The sequence below is a fragment of the Nannospalax galili genome, unplaced genomic scaffold, assembly GCF_000622305.1.
Source record: "Nannospalax galili isolate Female #2095 unplaced genomic scaffold, S.galili_v1.0 scaffold264, whole genome shotgun sequence".
In the NCBI taxonomy this organism is placed as follows: domain Eukaryota; kingdom Metazoa; phylum Chordata; class Mammalia; order Rodentia; family Spalacidae; genus Nannospalax; species Nannospalax galili.
In genome coordinates this window covers 2,896,172-2,904,371 of record NW_008352391.1, presented here as the reverse complement: position 1 = coordinate 2,904,371, position 8,200 = coordinate 2,896,172, and positions in this window count along the sequence as shown.

Sequence of the window (8,200 nt, the reverse complement as noted above, 5' to 3'; positions counted from 1 at the left end):
TCTCAAGAAGATACTTGCAAGCTGCATACAGACACATCAAAAAGATCATCCACCATGATCAAATTGGCTTTATTCTAGAGATGCAGGGATGCTTCAATTCATGTAAGTCAATAAACATCATATATCATATAAATGGGCTCAAAGACAAGAAACACATGGTCATCTTAAAAGATGCAGAGAAGTCTTTTGACAAAATTCAACATGTATTTATGTTTAAAGTCCTAGAAGGAACTGGACTAGAAGGAACATACCTCAACATAATTAAAGCCATATATAACAAACCCACAGTCAGCATCATTCTAAATGGAGAAAAAGTAAGAGCATTCCCATTGAAATCAGGAACCAGAAAAGGCTGTCCACTATCTCCACTCCTCTTTAACACAGTGCTTGAAACTCTTGCAAGAGCAATAAAAGAAGAGAAGGAAATTAAAGGAGTAATAATTGGAAGAGACCAAATTATCCCTTTTTGCAGATGATATGATATATAAGAGATGCCAAAAATTCCACCAGAAAACTCCCCAAAATTATTAACATGTTTAGAAAAGTGGCAGGTTACAAAATTAGTCTACAAAAGTCTGTAGCCTTTCTATAACAAAAAGTCTGTAGACTTTCTATACACTAATAACAAGCAATCGTGGAAACAGTTTCAAAAAAAAAAAAAAAAAAAAATCTCAGAATAAACCTGACTAAAGACATTAAGGAACTCTACAACGAATGTTTTAAATCTTTAAAGAAAGAGATTGAGCAAGAGATCAGAAGGTGGAAGGACCTCCCATGCTCATGGATTGGAATAATATTGCAAAAATGACCATCCTACCAAAAGCCATGTATAAATTCAATGAAATGCCAATCAAAATCCCCATGACATTTTTCACAGAATTGGAAAAAAAACATCCTAAGATTCATATGGAAGCACAAAAGACCTCAGATAGCCAAAGCAACCCTGAGCACTAAGCAATGCTGGGGGGATTACTATACCAGATATTAAGCTTTATAACAGAGCTATAGTCATAAAAACCCATTGATTGATGTAACAAAATTGAAGACCCAAATATGAGTACATGCAATTTCAGCCACCTGATATTTAACAAAGGGTCCAAGAACATTCACTGGAGGAAAGAAAGCATGTTCAGCAAATGGTGCTGTTAAAACTGGATCTCCACCTGTGGAAGAATGAAACTAAACCCCTATTTTTCACCTTGCACAAAAGTCAACACCAAAAGGAATCAAAGGCCTCAATGTGAAGCCTGAAACTCTGAAACTGCTAGAAGAAAATGTTGGCAGTAACCTACAGGATATAGGTGTAGGAAAGAATTTTCTAAACTGAACATCAACTGCCCAGGAAACAAGGTCAAGAATCAACAAATTGGACCTCATTAAACTAAAACGCTTCTGTACATCAAAAGAAGCAACCAAGGAAGTGAATAGAAAACCCACAGAATGGGAGAAAATCTTCACCAGTGACACATCTGACAGAGGTTTAAAATCCAGAATATATAAAGAACTCAAAAAACCAAGAATCAAGAAAGGAAGTAACCCAAATATAAGATGGGCTAAGGAACTGAACAGAGAGCTCTAAAAAGAAGAAATAAAGATGGCTAAGAAGCATCTTAAAAGGTGTTCAACATCACTAATAATTAGGGAAATGCAAGTTGAAAGCACTTTAAGATTTCATGATTTCACCTTACCCCAGTCAGACTGGCTAAGATCAAGAAAACAAATGATACCAAATGTGGGAGGGGATGTGGGGAAAGGGGAACACTCATCCACTGCTGGTGGGGCTGCAAGCTGGTTCAGCCCCTATTGAAAGCAGTATGGAGAACTCTTAAAAAACTACAAATGAATCTACCATCTGACCCAGTTATACCACTCCTTGGCATATGTCCCAAGAACTCATCTTATTGCAGAGACACTTGTACATCCATGTTTGTTGCTGCCCTTTTCACAGTAAGTAAGAGATGGAAGCAAGCTAAGTGTCCCTCAACTGACAAGTGGGTAATGCAAATGTGGTTCATGGAGTTTTACTCAGCAGTAAAGAAAGATGAAATCATGAAATTTGCAGGTAAATGGATCAAACTAGAAACTGTTACACTAAGTGAAATAACACAGACTCAGAAAAAAAAAGACATATATTCTCCCTCACATGTGGATCTTAGGACCAAATCCTGATAATTGAGTATGTATCCAGACATAACTATAGGAACCAGGATAATGAAAAGGAATCAGGGAGGTAAAGGAAAAGAAAGAACCTGAAAGAGAAGAGCAGTAGGAAACAGGTGTTAGTGATGGAGATATGGATTAAAATGGGGTTATTTAAGGGGCGGGGGGAGGGAAGGGTATATAAGGAACCTGGGGGATAAAGAGAATGGAACTCAAGAGAGGTGGGACCATAGGAGAAAGGTATTATTAAGGGAGAAATGGAAAAATCGGGGCACCTTAAATGGCGAAACCATGGTGAAAGGGTTAGACAATGTGAGAGATCAATAATGAAATAGCCAGTCTTAGAAAACTAGAGGGAACCATGTTAGTCCAACAGCCTACTGACAAATTACACATACAACCAGATCAAAGAATATAATGTATGTCTAGGCAAGGTTTGTCTGAGAGGGTTTGGTCTTTGCTCAAGCTTTATCTATGTGGCACATGGTAATTAAAAGTACTAGACTGGTGGAACTAATCTTCTTGGATGTTTATCAGCCATACTAATTTGAACAGAGGGACATAAAGGACAGTTTGTGCTCCTTTCCCTCCTAGGTCAACTAAGTTTCAGGGGACTATGAGCATCTCTGAAAATGTCCTGTAACTGTGCTGAGTCACCTGTCCTCTTGATCAAGGAGGCTGTGGAGACCCCACCAGATGGAGTTGAACCAGTTTCCAATCTACAAAGAGGAGGGTCAACACAGAGGAATCATTTCCTCCATGCTTCCAAGTGAAGCCAGCCATGGTCGAGAAGGACCTTTGACTTCTCTTCACATAGATGGAATTTGTAAAAGAATGGAGCCAGGGGTTCCTCCTAAGCCCATATTACCCCGAGGAACAAAACCTCAAATGACCTTAAGAGTAAAAATAAATTGGTTTATCTGGGCCAATTGTAGGGTCTTAAATACCCAAAAGGAAAGTATAACCAAAGATTAAAAGGGCCAATATAATTTTTTTAGAGTCCATATGTATAGTTAAAGGCTACATAACAAGAAACAATGACAGACAGGAGATATCTTATTTTGAGTTATTGGTCAGGGTGGCGCAAGAGACTCCCAGGCAGTAACCCAGCATAAAACTGGGAAAATTAACAGCAGACCTCAATCTCATGTAAAGGAATATTGACAACTGATTGCTGCTAGATGAGGAACAGCTGATCATCCTAAGACAAGGATCTCTAGATAGGCTGACTAGATTCAGCAGATGGACAAGCACTGGGGAACGGCTGGGGGGCGCTGACAACAAAGTGGACAATAACAGGGATGACAGAGTACATGGGCTCCAGGTGGGGGAGAAGAGGCTATGGGAGGGTGCCATTTGGGAAGAGGGTATATAGATGAATAAGATTGTGTGGGATGTTCTGCATGAGATACACACAAAAAAGTCAACAAATCAAAAAGAAAAGATTTATATTTGAGGAGGAAGCATAAAAATTTACTTCTTGTTAATCAGCAGAGGTGATAAACATTACCATTGAAATTTACCTGATGACTTTATATCCATACTCTGGTGCCACTGATCCGAGTGTAACCAGCTGTGACTAGTAATAATCAGATACATAGAAATTAAAGACACATGTGCAAATATCTAAGCGTTAGTAGCATTAAAATTGTAGGAAACAGCATATTATAAAATGAAATGAAGATCTTCTTTAAAGGTTAAAAATTCATTCAGTTTAATATATTAAAGGGTTTATATTGAGTTCAATATTGTATAACTGTATTAATTCAACTGTGAACCCAAAAATTTACAGTCACTTTTGAAAGAGATATATCCTTCCTCTGGAAATTGTTACTGAATATATTAAAGCAGTAAAGAAATACTTCTTCTAATTATGTGGTTATTAAATAAAAATAAATAAAGAAAAATTTAAAAAGATAAAAAAATTAAAAAAATTAAAAATAATCCATCTTTTTTCTGACTCCCAGAAATACACCTCACCATCAATAATAGACATAACCAAGCAAATGGAAGTAAGAAACAAGCAGATGTAGATATTATAATCTAAACTTTAAACTGATCTAGTCAGAAGAGATAAAGAGGAATATTTCCTATTCATTAAAGGAAAAATCCACCAACAGGATATTACAATCCTAAACATAGACTCACCAAACATAGGGAACCCAACAAAAAAAATTTCTGTGAAACATAAAATTACTGATTACCCTAGTATAGTGATAATGAGTGGGTTCACTATTTTACTCACCAATAGACAGATCATCCAGACAAAAGCAAAACAGAAAATTTGAAGTTTGATGACATCATAAATAAGATTAGTCTAACAGATATCTAAAGAATATCCCAACCACACACTAAGGAATACATTTTCTTCTCAGCAGACCATGGCACAGTCTCCAAATTTGATCAAATATTAGGACATAAAGTAAGTCTCAACATATATTGGAAAATTTAAACAGCATTTTTCATTCTATATGACCACAGTGGAAAAGTTTTGGGATCAATAGCAACAGATTCTACAGTAAACAAAGTAATGGGAACTAAACAACACACTAGCAAATGACAATTGAGGCAAGAAAGAAACAAAAAAAATTAAGAAATTTCTAGATGAATGAAAACAAAAACACAGCATACCATAATTGATGGGACATGATGATGGCGGTCTTAACAGAAAATTTATAGCACTAAGGACTTACATGAGAAAATTGGAGACATCTCTTAATAATAACTTAATGTTGTACCATAAGGCCTTGGAAAACCAAGAGCAAACAACACCTAAAAAAATAGAGAAGAGATAAACAAACTTAGGGATAAAATGAATTAAATAAAAATAAAAGAATGTAATATTGAGATGAAAATCCTGAGATAAATTCAGGATTCAAAGGGACATATATTAACAACATAATCTGTATTCTACTAAGCAGTAATTAAAAATTTCCCAACTGAAAAGAGCCCAGGACTAGATATACAGAACAGAAATCTACCTTACCTTCAAATAATAGCTAATACCAACACTTCTCTAATTGCTGTCTAAAATAGAAAAGGAGGAATATGGAAAGATTCTTCCTATGAATCTAGCATTACTCTGATACCAAAACCAAAGTACAATCCAAAAAAACAGAAAATTATAATACAGTCTCCCTGATGAACATAGATGCAAAAATTTTCAATAAAACACTTGCAAACCAATTTCAAGTGCACATCAAAAAGATCAACCACCGAGATCAAGTTGGCTTTATTGCAGAGCTTCAGGGGTGGTTCAACGTACATAAATCCATAAATGTAATCCATGATATAAACAGACTCAAGGACAGATACTAAGTGATTATCTCATTAAATGGGGAAAAGACCTTTGATAAAATCCAGCATCCTTCATGGTAAATGTCATGAAGAATCTAGGAATACAGATGATTTACCTCATAATAAAGGCAACTTGCAACAAGCCTACAGCCAATATCATGCTAAATGAATAAAAACTCAAAGCATTTCCTCTAAAATCAGGATGAAGAAAAGGATGCCCACTCTTTCCACTCCTGTTCAATACAGTGCTTAAAGTCTTAACTAAAGCAACAAGACAAGTGAAGGAGATAAGAATAAATGAATTGGAAAGGAGGAAGTCAAAGTATTCTTATTTTTAGATGATATAATTCTAAACATGAAGGACTCTAAAGACTCCACCAGAAAATTCCTACAGCTAATACAAAATTAACACACAAAAATCAGTAGCCTTGCTATACAAACAACAAAAATACTGAAAAGAAACCAAGAAAACAATTCTATTAGTTATATCCTAAAAAATGTTTGAGTAAATCTAAATAAAGACTTGTATAATAAAACCTTTAAGACATATTAAAAAGAAATTGAAGACAATACTAGAAGATGGAAACACCTCCCATGCTCTTGGATTCTTAGGATTAGTATCATAGAAAACTGGCCATCCTATCAAGAGCAATCTACATATTCAACACAATTCTTATTAAAATTCCAAAACAAATCTTCACAGAAATTGAAAGAAAAAAACCTCAAATTTCATTTCATATGGAAACACACACACACACACACACACACACACACACACACACAACAGCATAGCCAAAACAATCTTGAGGAATAAAAGAAGAGCTGGAGGTGACACCATCCCTGATTTTAGGTTATATTACAGAGCTATAGTAATAAAAACAGCATGACACTGTCATAAAATAGAAACATTGATCAGTGGAACAGAGTTGAGGTCCTGAATATAAGTCCACACACTTAGAGTCACTTTATTTTTGACAAAGAGAACAAAAGCCCTGTTGAAGAAAAGACAGCATGTTCAACAAATGGTACTGGTCAATGTGGACAGCTACAAGTGGAAGAATGAAATTGGACCCCTTTCTCTCACCATGTTCAAAACTCAACTACAAATGAATCAATGACCTCAAGGTAAGACCTGGACACTGACTATTATAGAGCAGAAAGTAGGGAATGTACTGGTACTTACAGGCACAGGGAATGAATTTCTGAACAGGACCCTTATAATGCAGGTATTAATCCAACAATCCATAAATGGGACCTCATGAAACCAAAAGCTTCTGTGTAGCAAAGGACAAAACCATTTGAATGAAGAGGCAGCCTACAGAATGGGAAAAATATTTTTTATCAGCTCTACATCTGACAAAGGGTTAATATGTAGAACATATAACTAACTCAAAAACTAACCATTACAAACATTAAAACTGAGACAGAAAAAACTTAGCAGAGGGTTCTCAAAATATGAAATGCAAATGGTTGTTTTTTTTTATTCAACATCTCTGGCCATCAGGGAAATGCAACTTAAAACTGCTTTGATAGTTCATCTTACCCCATTCAGAATGGCTAAGATTCAAAACAACACACTATGACGACGAATGCTGGCAAAGATGTGGGGAATGAGAACAACACATATACATCAACTGTTGATGGGAGTGAGAATTAGTATAGTAACTATGGAAATCAATGTGGCAATTCCTCTAAAAGCTAGAAATAAATCTACCACATGATCCAACTAAACCAGTCCCAGACATATATTTGTAAGACTCTAAATCTTACTACATGTTCATTGCTGCCCCATTCTCTGTAGCTAGGAAATGGAACAACTTAGATTCCCATTAACTGATAATTGGGTAATGAAAATACGGTACATTTATACAATGGAATATTATTCAGCTGTTAAGAAAAAAGAAGCTATGAAATCATAGATGCATGAATTGAACTGGAGACAATCATCTTGAGTGAGGTAACCTAAACCCATAAATACAAATATCATGTGGTCTCTCATATGTATGGATATCATCTTTGAAACTTTAGATATGTGTGCTCTAATTAGATAATTCATAGAAGGCAGATTGCCAGTTAAGGATCATGAGGGGCTTCCTAGAAGGGGATATTCAAGGCAGTGACATAAAGGGGGAGAAGGGAATGATGGAATAGGAAAAGTTAAATGGATTGGAAATTGGGGGAGCAGGATAGAGGAGGGAGCAGGGGAGGGATCACTCCATTTACAATATGTGGAAACCTACTATTGTAGAAGCTTCTTAAAATAGCTATGTATGAAAATACGAAAAGTTTAAATTGAATTACTATGTAATGTATACAGTAACCTACCAGATACCACAGGCTAGCAAATAAAAAGCCCAATGTGAAGAATGGGCTCCCTGTTTTGGAGCTTTTGACCAGGGAGTTCCAAAGACCCTCAAACAATGCTGTCTACTGCCATTTCTCTTGTTTGCCTTCTAGAACTCGATGGCAAGACCCCATTGCTGAAGGCACTATATATGTGAGTTGTAGAACAACCATGGAGCTATCATGCTGGCACTGACCTTGAAGCTTCATCTCTACTGGTTAGCTTTTATAGTACTTGAAAGTGCTATGTATGTTACCAGAAAAGAAAAGCAATAATGAACCTGACCCTGTGAGCTAAAATAATGAATAGACTGGCAAGGTAGTCTCGCTGGCACAATAGTGACATGGATGTCATGGGAGTAACCAACCACTTTCTGAGGGGATTCAAAGTCTGCCTCAC